Raw genomic sequence first — 12122 nt, 5'->3', positions numbered from 1 at the left:
GTCATAATGTCATATTCATATTCATATTCACGTCATAGTTCTAATAAAACTATGACGACATTCATTATCTAGTATAAGAAAATGCAGTTCTCTGTAAAATCACTGATTTGGTTTTAACTGTTTTTTTTAATTACAAAAACATACAGGTGACAAATTCCTGATGTTATACTAACAACAGCTACTACAGTGCTATAAAAAAAATGCAGTTTTCCATTTAATCTTTTAATGTAAAATCCCTATCCATAATAAACTATATTGACTGTAATAGTGTATAATATACATATCGACTGTGATATAATATATTGACTCTAATAGTGTATAATATAAACAGCTACTACAGTATTGTGGAAAAATGCAGTTTTTAGTGGAAAAATTGATTATGTTTTGCAAATAATTTTTTTAATTACAAAAAGTTTTTAATCCCATCAATTTCCTTTAAAATGAACCATTAAACAGCACTCTACGATGTTCCAGTGCCAAGCTATCTGAAGAAAAGAAGAAAAAAGAGAAAAGAAAAAAGATATTGACAATATTGCACGCAAGGGCCACTACTCCATCCAGAGTTTAACCAGTATGTGCAGCTTTCGCCCCTCGGTTCACTAACTCCTACTTGCTTATACAATCTACATCAGGCCTATCTTCGAGCATTGCTATTTTCATTTATTTTGTTGAAGACGGTCCTTGGATACAGGGTTGATATATTCATTTAGTGTTAAGTTTCCTATGTTTTAAGAAAAATCCCTTTTGTTTCTAATTGTTGTTTGTATTTGCGATCGAAAGGCAGTGTGGTCTTCGTCGCTATTTACGCTTACAAAAGAAAATAAATATGAAAAAGTTAATTTCTCAAAATTTTTCAAATAATCCCAGAAATCCACCTCCCACTCCATGGCAAGTCCCCCCACACAAAACTCTTCCATAAAAAGTTCCTCCAGTTTAAAAATCTTCTATGGAGTCTTTCTTCTAGTCCAGTTTAAGAGTCTTTCTGTGGAGAAAAATTAGCGGGTTACTGAAAGCGAAAGTTTTGAAAATGAGTCTGATATCAGAGGCAACGCTGTAGCGTTGCCTATAGTAAAGGCCATACGGCTCCAATGTTTTATTATTATTATTTTTTTTTTTTCCCAGAGGCACTTCACAGGGAAGGGGTCGTCGTAAAAGATTCAATGGGGGCTCATTCGATTGGAAATCGAGAGTTCTAGTGCCCTTTCTAATAGTCGAAAATGATTGGAGGGCAACTAGTCCCCCCTCCCCACGCCCATCATTTCCCCAAACACATCCAATCAAAATTTTGAGATAGTCATTTTGTTCAGCGTAGTTGATTTCCAGATAGAAAATGTATTTTGAGGAGGGACACTCCCCCACAACCCCCAGGGCAAGGGTTTTAAGTTATACCCTGGGGGCATATAAGTTTTTTATAGAAGGCGTTGTCGTAGAAACTTCAAGAAAGGCTCATTCGATTGGAAATTCTAAAATCTAGTGCCCTTTTTAATAGTCGAAAGTGATTGGAGGGCAACTAGCCCCCCCCTCCCCCTCACGCCCATTATTCCCCCAAACACATCCAATCAAAATTTTGAGATAGCCATTTTGTTCAGCGTAGTTAATTTTCAGATAGAAAGTATGTTTTTAAGGAGGAAACTGCCCAACAACCTTCAGGGTAAAGGTTTTAAGTTATGCCCTGGGGGTATTTAAGGTTTTTATAGAAGGCGTTGTCGTCAAAACTTCAAAACAGGCTCATTCGATTGGAAATTGAAGGGCTACTGCCCCTTTTTTAATAGTTGAAAGTGATAGGAGTGCAACTAGCTCCCCTCCCCCCCCCCCACCCCCATCATTTCCCCAAACACATCCAATCAAAATTTTGAGATAGCCATTTTGTTCAGCGTAGTTGATTTCCAGATAGAAAATATATTTTTGAGGAGGATTTTTAAGTTATACTCTGGGGGCATATAAGGTTTTTATAGAAGGCACTGTCGTAGAAACTTCAAAAAAGGCTCATTCGATTGAAAATTCAAAAAGCTAGTGCCCTTTTTAACAGTCGAAAGTGATTGGAGGGCAACTAGCCCCCCCACGCCCATTATTCCCCCAAACACATCCAATCAAAATTTTGAGATGGCCATTTTGTTCAGCGTAGTTGATTTTAACATAGAAAACATGTTTTTGAGGACGATACTCCCCCACAACCCTCAGGGCAAGGGTTTTAAAATATGCCCTGGGGGCAGATAAGGTTTTTATAGAAGGCCTTGTCGTAGAAACTTCAAAACAGGCTCATTCGATTGGAAATTAAAGGGCTAGTGTCCTTTCTAATAGTTGAAAGTAATTGGAGTGCAACTAGCCCCCCCAGGCCCATCATTTCCCCAAAAACATCCAATCAAAATTTTGAGATAGCTAATTTTGTTAAGCGTAGTTGATTTCCAGATAGAAAATACGTTTTTGAGGAGGACACTCCCCCAGAACCTTCAGGGCAAGGGTTTTAAGATATGCCCTGGGGGTATATATGGTTTTTATAGAAGGTGTTGTCGTAAAAACTTGAAAAAGGCTCATTCGATTGGAAATTCAAAGGGATAGTGCCCTTTTCAATAGTCGAAAGTGATTGGAGGGGAACTAGCCCCCCCCCTACGCCCATCATTCCCCCAAACACATCCAAAATCTCAAAATTTTGAGATAGCCATTTTTGTTCAGCGTAGTTGAATTCCAGATAGAAAATATGTTTTTGAGGAGGACACTCCCCCACAACCCTCAGAGTAAGGGATTTAAGTTATGATCTGGGGGCATAAAAGGTTTTAATAGAAAGAGTTGTAGCAGAAACTTAAAAAGAGGATTATTTCAGTGGAAATCAATGGGTTACTACATTTCAATTTAAGGGCTTATAGTCGGAAGTTATTGGTGGTTACCTTGCCCCCCACGCCCATCATTTACCCAAGCACATCCCATAATACTTTTGAGATAACCATTTTGTTCAGTTTAGTTGATTTCCAAATAGAAAATATGTTTTTGAGCAGGACACTCCCCCACAACCCTCAGGGCAAGAGTTTTAAGTTATGCCCTTGCGGCATATAAGGATTTTATAGAAGGCGTTGTCGTAGAAACTTCAAAAAAGGCTCATTCGATTGAAAATTCAAAGGGCTAGTGCCCTTTTTAATAGTCGAAAGTGATTGGAGGGCAACTAGCCCCCCCCCACACCCATCATTCCCCCAACACACATCCAATCAAAAATTTGAGATAGCCATTTTGTTCAGCGTAGTTGATTTCCAAATAGAAAATATGTCACTCCCCCACAACACTCAGGGCAAGTGTTTTAAGTTATGCCCTGGGGTCATATAAGGTTTTTGTAGAAGGGGTTGTCGTAGAAACTTCAAAAAAGACTCATTCGATTCAAAATTCTGAGGGCTAGTGCCCTTTGTAATAGTCGAAAGTGATTTGAGGGCAACTAACCCCCCTCTCACGCCCACCTTTTCCCCAAACACATCCAATCAAAATTTTTAGATAGCCATTTTTGTTCAGCGTAGTTGAATTTTAGATTGAAAATATATTTTTGAGGAGGACACTCCCCCACAACCCTCAGGGCAAGGGTTTTAAGTTATGCCCTGGGGGCATATAAGGTTTTTATAGAAGGCGTTGTCGTAGAAAGTTCAAAACAGGCTTATTCGATTGGAAATTAAAGGGCTAGTGCCCTTTAATTAAAGGGCTAATAGTCGAAAGTGATTGGAGGGCAACTAGCCCCCCCACGCCCATCATTTCCCCAAACATATTTCATCAAACGTGTGAGATAACCATTTTGTTGAGGGTGGTTGATTTGCAGCTAGAAAATAGTTTTTTGAGGAGGCCACGCCCCCACAACCCTCACGGCAAGAGTTTTAAGTTATACCCTGGGGGCATATAAGGTTTTTATAGAAGGCGGTGTCGTAGAAACTTCTAAACAGGCACATTCAATTGGAAATTCAAAGGGCTAGTGCCCTTTTTAATAGTCAAAAGTGATTGGAGGGCAACTAGCCCCCCCCCCACGCCCATCATTCCCCCGAACGCATCCAATCAAAATTTTGAGATAACCATTTTGTTCAGCGTAGTTGATTTCCAAATAGAAAATATGTTTTTGAGTAGGACAATCCCTCACGACCCTGAGGGCAAGGATTTTTAGTCATGCCCTGGGGGCATATAAGGTTTTTATAGAAGGTGGTGTTGTAGAAACTTCAACAAAGGCTCATTCGATTGGAAATTCCGAGGGCTAGTGCCCTTTGTAATAGTTGAAAGTGATTTGAGGTTAACTAACCCCCCTCTCACGCCCACCTTTTCCCCAAACACATCTAATCAAAATTTTAAGACAGCCATTTTATTAAACGTAGTTTTAAGTTCTGGAAATTAGGTCTTTGAGGATTACAACTCCCCCAAAGCCCTCAGGGCAAGGGTTGTAATTTAAGGATTCTCTTAATCCTTCATATTATTTCTTATGGAAGGGATGCTCGTATAAACTTTAGAGAGGCTCATTTGATTGAAAATTGAAAGTTCTTGTTCACATTTTAAGAGTCAAAAGAGATCGAAGGGCAACTAGCCCTTCTTCCTCCTCTATGCCCTAAATGTATCAGATAAAAATTTTTATATAGACATTTTGTTAAAATATTTCAAAGTTCTGATAACAAAAAACTCAGGTGTCGACACAGTCCACCAGGGCCCAGTGGTAGGCGTTGTAAGTTATGCCCTGGGGCATAACTTATTAAGGGTGGCTTATAACTTACGGGAAGGGGTTTTGTATGGGAAGAACTCATAGGAAATCTATTATAATTATCCAATTAAAAGGCTAAAATACATACTCTGTGATAGATGCAAAATTGCGTTTGCACACAAATTCCTATTAAGGTCAATTCCAAACAGTCGTGATCTCTTTGTGTCAGCAAGTGAAATGGTCTAAACCCCCTTATTGGAGCTATTTTTCAATTCATTGTTGTCAATCGCTGTCCACAAGTTATGCAAGCTGTCTATTGTTCATATATAAGGTTTTTATCAAAGAGTTAATCGTATAGACTTTGAAAAAGGCCTCATTCGATGTAAATACAAAGTTCTAGATCCGTTTTTTAAAGTCCAGATTAATCGGACAGTAAGCACCCCCCCCATGCAATAAAAACTTGAAACTTTTTGCAATCAAAAACGAAAAAAAAACTATTAAAAAAAAACTTTCCGAAAAATAAGTTTTTCAAAGAAAAGTAAAGGTCATTTTAAACTTAAGATCAGCAGATACAAACACCTGTTAAAATTTAAACTCAAAACGACCAGAAATTACTATTAAAGAATAAATGAACCCCAAAACGAACAGAAATTAAATAAACAATCATAGCAAACAACATACAACAAGTAATATGAAAATCAAGCTTAAAACGAAAACAAATATTTTGCTATTAAAGTATAAATGAAACTTAAAACGAACAGAAATTAAATAGACAATCAATGCGAACAACCATACAATATATTTTAATGTAAATGAATAAATAAATCTTAAAACGAGTGAAACTTAAATTGAATATGTAAATCAAGTTTGAATCGAATAAAAATAACTACAAACAAGAGTTTGGGTATCGTCTCACTGGAGTAGCCTAAAACCTACTGCGTCATTGGCGCTTTACTGAAAACAATTCTTTGAAATATTTTCACTTTTGTAACTCTAAGAAATCAAAAATTAATTAAGATTTTAGGGAATAAATATCAGCATATGTATATTAAATTGACAATGCACATTTTTTTTTCAGTAAACTCATTTGAATTTTTTTCAGTAAAGTACAAATTATATTCTGGCTTTTAGAAAGCATAGGGGTTTTGAACCCTACTCACATTAATTTATGCTCGTTTTGAGTTTGACTCTAATATTTATTTAATTTTTGTTCGTTTTGGGTTTCATTTATTTATTGATACTGATTTGGGGCAGTTGTATGCTTGGTAGATTATATGATAGTCCGGACGCCGGGTGTTGAAAACGTGAACCATACCAAAACGGAATGGGTCTGCTACGAGAATTAGCATACCCTCCACCCCCTAAATTGACCATTAGGATTCAAAAATACCAATGGCACTTGCTTGCGAGGGGTGGAACACTCCGAAACTTGACATTTTATTATATTTTGGTGTTTCATGCAAGAAAATGCATGTTCCACAAAGTTTGAGGTGTAGTTTTCCGCTCAAATAGAAATGCCTAGAAGCCATAGAATGTTTTCATAACAAACTAACACGATTAGTTAAAAAAAATGGCAAAACTATATGAGTCTTGAACAGTCTTGGAAAGTATAAACAAAATCAAATTGAATATTAGATATATAATGATATTAATTGTTGAAAGATCCATCAGTTCAAGATTTTTTTTCACTGTAATTTTTATTTTCATTTTCAATGCTGTAAGAACTGGAAATTTTAACTGGAACTGGAGATTTGTATGTTCAATTTAAGCTTCACTCGTTTTAAGATTCACTCATTCATTTCATTAGTACCTGTATGTTTGTCCGCTATGATTATTTATTGAATTTCTGTTCATTATGGGCTTTTTTTATTCTTTAATAGTAGTTTCTGGTCGTTTTGAGTTACAACTATTTTAGGAATTTGTTTCTGGTATTCAAGTTTATCACGGCCTATGCTTTTCTTTAAAAAACTTCTTTTCCGGATTTTTTTTTTTACTAATACCAAGTCAACAGCTCTTGTGTTTTAATAGTCTTTCCCAAGGAACCAGAACAAAAAGTCAAACTTTAGCGTAAAGAGCGAGGGTTGAGGAAAGAACAATCCTCCTCATATAAAGAATTCTGTTCGGTTTAAGTTTTAATGTTATTCCTTACTTTTAATCGAAGAACCTTGTTTCTTATATAATTTCTGATCATTTTTCAAATTATACGAAGTAATTCCTTTTCCATTTATAGTTCGTTATCACGAACTGTTTGATACGCATTAAAGACTCTCATGTACTGTAAAAGGATTTGTAAATATGCATGTATGTCATTATTATGTTTTGCGCCTTAATTGACGTTTCTTTGCTGCCCTTGTATTCAAATATTCCTACTTAAGTTAGGCCATGACTCTAGTAGGATTTTCAAAAATTTCCCTTTGTTTTATTTGTTATAGTATCTATAGGGTATGGCTAATTCCCCCTCGCCAAGCATGTTTTTCAAACGTAATTTAATCATAACAACAAGCATGGCCCACAACAAGCCAATCTTCTTGGGCCATATAATTTTCTCTACGTTTGTAATAGTGTTTTAGTATTAATAAAATTATTGATTGATTGATAACGATCAAGAACGATGTTGGTACAATTTTATTTATTGTGCCGACCTTATTTTATTTTATTTATTTTATTTATTGCATTATTCATTTTTTTTTGGGGGGGGGGTTTAAGACCAGGGCACTTCGTATAGAAGGAGTTGTCGTAGAAACTTTCAAAAAGGGCTCATTCTATTGGAAATTTAGAGGACTAGTACCCTTTTTAATAGTCAAAAGTGGTAGGAGGGCAACTAACCCCCCTCGCACGCCCACTATTTTCCCAATCACTTTCGATCAAAATTTTGAGATTCAACTGTAGTTGAAATTCTGCAAATATGTTTTTGGGGATGACAACCCCCACAGCTATCAGGGCAAGGGTTCTAAGTTATGCCCTGGGAGCATATAAGGTATTTATAGATGGCATTGTCATAGAAACTTCAAAATGGGCTCATTCGATTTGAAATTGAGAGGACTAGTGCCCTTTTTAATAGTCGAAAGTGGCCGAAGGGCAAACGCCCCCCCCTACCAACGCCCATCATTTCCCCAAACACTTCCGATCAAAATTTTTAGATAGCCATTTTGTTCAACATAGTTGAAAGATCCGGAGATTATGTCTTTGAGGATTACACCCCCCCCATAGCCCTCAGGTCAAGTGTTTCAAGTTATACCCTGGGGATATATAAGGTTTTTTTTATAGAAAGCGTGGTCATATAAACTTCGGAAGAAGATCATTGGATTAGTAATCAGAAGCTCTAGCGCTCTTTTTAAGAGTCAAAGTGATCGGAGGCCATCTATTTCCTCCCCCTCCAAACATACACGTCATATTTTCCCAAAATGTATATAATATAATTTGTGAATAGCTATTTTGCTCAAAATAATCTAAAGAACATATAACAATGCCTCTAGCGTTAACACAACCCCCACTGCCCTGGTGATAGGGTTGTTAGTCATATCCTGGGGGCACATAAGGATTTGAAATTGAAAAGCTATAGTGCCTCTTTTAAGAATCAAAAGTGATTTGAGAGCAACAAGGCCATCCATCATTTCACCATCATTTCACAAAGACATCCAATCAAAATTTGGAGATAATAATTTTGTTCATTGTAGTTGAAGGGTCCGGAAATTATGTCTTTGAGGAAGAAATTTCCACCCCCACAGCTCTCAGGGCAAGGGTTGTAAGTTGTGCCCTGGGGGCATATAAGGTTTTTATAGAAATGGTGGTCGTACATACTTCGGAAGGGGACTTATTGGATTGGTAATCATAATTTCTGGTGCCCTTTTTAAGAGTCAAAGTGATCAGAGGGCAGCTGCCCCCCTCCCCAGACACAAAATGTTTTCCCAAAATGCATCCAATAGATACTTTGAGACAGTCATTTTATTCAAAATAGTCCAAAGATCATATAACAAGGCTTTTGGGTTAATCCAGATCACCAGGGATTGGGGCGAGGGTTGTAAGTTATGCCACGGGGTAGGGTTTTTATGGTAGGGATGGTTATTTAACTTTTGAAGAGTCTCATTTTGTTGAAAATTGGAAGTTAAAGTTTTATTTTAAGAGTCAAAAGTGATGAAGGGCATTTAGCCCTCCTCCCCTCCCCAACAACCCCTCTTTTCACGAAACATATCTGATAGAAAATATGAGATAGCAGTTTTGTTAAAAATAGTCCAAAGAACATATAATAATGCCTCTATGGTCGAAACAACCCCCCCCCCAGCGGTCTAGGGATAGGGTCATAACTTATGCCGCGAAGACACATAAGTTTTTATGGAATGGGCGGTCGTATAAACTTTAAATGGGGCTCATTTGATTTGAAATTGGATGTTATAGTACCCTTTTTAAGAGTCAAAGTGATTTGAGAGCAACCAGTCCCCTCCCCACCTCCACGCTCATCATTTCCCTTAACACCTCAAATCAAAATTTGGAGGTAGCAATTTTGTTCATCGTAGTTGAAATGTCCGGAAATTATATCCGTGTGGAAGATAGCCTCTCCTTGCAGATCTTAGGGCAACGGTTGTAAGTTATGCCCTGGGGGAAGTTAAGGCTCTTATAGTGAGGTTTGTCGCATATGCTTTGGATGGTACTCATTGGATTGGTAATCAAAAGTTCTAGTGCCTTTTTAAGATTCAAAGTGATCAAAGCGTAGCTACCCCCCCCCCCCCCCCCACACACAGACACTTCGTATTTTCCCGAGATGAATCCAATACAAATTTTGAGAAAGTCACTTTATTCAAAATAGTCCAAAGATGATATAGCAAGGCTTTTGGGGTTGATACAAACTGCCAGAGCCTGAGGGTGAGGGTTGTAAGTTGTGTCCCTGGAGCATTTAAGTTTCTTATAGAAGGCATGGTTGTATAAACTTTAGAGGTGGCTCATTTGGTTTAAATTGGAAGTGTTAGTTTCCCTTTTAAGAGTCAAAAGTGACGGAGGTCAACTAGCCTCCCCCCCACCACACTACCCTTTTTTTCACTAAATGCATCTGATTGAAATGGTGCGATGACAATTTTGTTTAAAATAGTCCAAAGGACATATAACAATGCGTCTAGGGTTGACACAACCCCCAGAGCCCTGGGACAAGAGCTTTAAGTTATGTGATTATATGGGTGGTCAAAAGGGTGTAACTAAGGAATGATTGAGTATACTACTACTGCTACTACTAACAACTCACCGCAGCACCAAGCAGCCTGAGGCCCACACAGCTACGCATTGAGTATATGATTGAGCATATTAATTTGGAATTTTCATGAAATGATAAGGGAGATAATCAATTGACCAAAAAGGCTATATTTGCACGCTACTACTACTACAACTACTACTGCTTCAACTGCTACCACAAGTAGGCTACTGTTACTACTAGCACTACTATCAGTAAAACTACTAGTACTGTAGCGAGTATTACTAAGGTTAAGCATATTGGAAAAAACATCTGGGAAACGTTGAGGAGAAAGTTAAACTAAATCAAAACATACAATGTGTATACAAATTGCTGATATGGGCATATCAGCAATATTTTTGGAATGGCTTATCGTATCAAGAGGAAACTTCAGGGGTATCTTAAGTGGGATGTTCAGTAGCCCAAAAGACAAAATGTACCTGCTACTATACTGCTATTAATCACGCCGCTACTACTGTTACTACTAATAATTGTAAGATTGCCCTACTTATCGGGGCTAAAATTTGGTAGCCTGTTATAACTAAGGCGTTGGTAAGAATCGATACTCAAAATCCAGTGACAACTGATATTTATTATGGAATAGAACAAAAGGAAGAAATGTTGTAGTTCTAATTATTCTGAATTCTTCCAATACCTCTTCTAGGTCGGCTAAGCTTATATTGCGTGTGTCTGTTGTTCAATCCACGTTGTTTACCGAAAAAAAGGGTTGAATTAGTTCCAGGCTATCAATACTTCTAATTGCAAATGTTACTCTTGAATAGTTAGACAAGACTTGGGTACTAAGGTAATTAAAATTCTCTACTTCAAATTATTGTTTCTCGGAAATAGGAATAACCCTTTGATTCGATCCTAAACAATTTGTTTAAACTAAACCAAGCTTTTATTCTTATATCTCGAAAAAGCGGTTAACGCCCTTTGGCACTTCGATAAACTTAAACTTTACCAGGGAAGATTGAATCTATCTGGCCGGAAAGGGATTGAAATTCTTAATCTGACAATATAATTCCCCTTTCTTCCCTAGCCTATCTGTATAACATCGAGGCTGCCTTTAAACTCAGTTTTACTACTGATGACGGTCACTGTATATGTGACCGAAATATCTAGTATTTTTTGTGAATTTTCTATACACTGTCTATTAAAAAGGATTTTATCCCTATTTTGAACTTCTATTTTATCGAATACGAAGTGCTTGACACTGGCAATGGTAAGCTGAACATTTCGTACACTCTGAACTCACCCTGTTTGTTTGATATAGAAAAATTACAAATTACTAACAATTTCAATTGTTGGGTGGCCACATTGCAGGTAGTCGACGTATAAACTTCCAATAGGCCGTAACGTCTATAATTAACCGACATTCTATAGTCTATTGGTAAAGAACTCTCAATTTCGAAAATTGTTTTAAGCGTGTCTGCAGGATTTGTAACAATAAATGGGAAACTTTTCTTTTCTGCTTGAAGAATAGAAAGGATTACTCTTTCTATTTTCTTTACTAATGTCTTTATTTGAATTGAACTTTTTGTCACTTCCTTGTTTATCTGCAGTCTTAGAAAATTTATCTCATTATTCTCTCTGGATATATACTCGACGATACGTTTGGAAGTCCTTCCCAAATTTTCTAAACTTTTGTTTCTTTCAATTTTTATTTCTCTGTCAAGGTCACTCACTAAGGACATAGATCGGTCCGAAATATGTATTAGCTTTTCATTCTTTGCTGTCAAATAATCGACTTCATGAAAAATTTTTCTACTTCTTCTTCAGTTGCTAATCCTGTTACCCATCCTATCGTTTGCCCCAAAAGTTGTAATAGACTTCGTTTGTTTCGTTTTGTATTGTCAGTCATTAATGATTCTAGCATTTTGAGAATTCCGTTTTCTTCATTTAATTCTAAGTGTAATAGTTTACATTTATCTATTACGTATTCTTTAGGTCATGTATTTCTCTGAGTTCTGTGAAATTCTTTTTTCCCTTTTTAAGTCTTTTTCGACCATTTGTTCCATAATTTTAATATTTTCGACATTCGAGATGATCAAATTTAGGTCGTCTAAATCAAATCTGAGGTTTTCCATATTAACAGGCCATATTATCTGATGTATTCTGTTAACTGGGAAAATTTGACCAATATCCTTGAAACACTGTTTGGCTATTTATTTCTGTTTCCTTGAGCATTATTCCTCTTGTAAATAAGGTCAGTAAAAAAAACATGGGTTCCAACTATTTCTGAAATGGTTT

The sequence above is a fragment of the Artemia sp. Qi Xiang Cuo genome, chromosome 11, assembly GCF_049724085.1.
Source record: "Artemia sp. Qi Xiang Cuo chromosome 11, ASM4972408v1, whole genome shotgun sequence".
In the NCBI taxonomy this organism is placed as follows: Eukaryota; Metazoa; Arthropoda; class Branchiopoda; order Anostraca; family Artemiidae; genus Artemia; species Artemia sp. Qi Xiang Cuo.
This window is presented reverse-complemented; position numbering follows the sequence as displayed.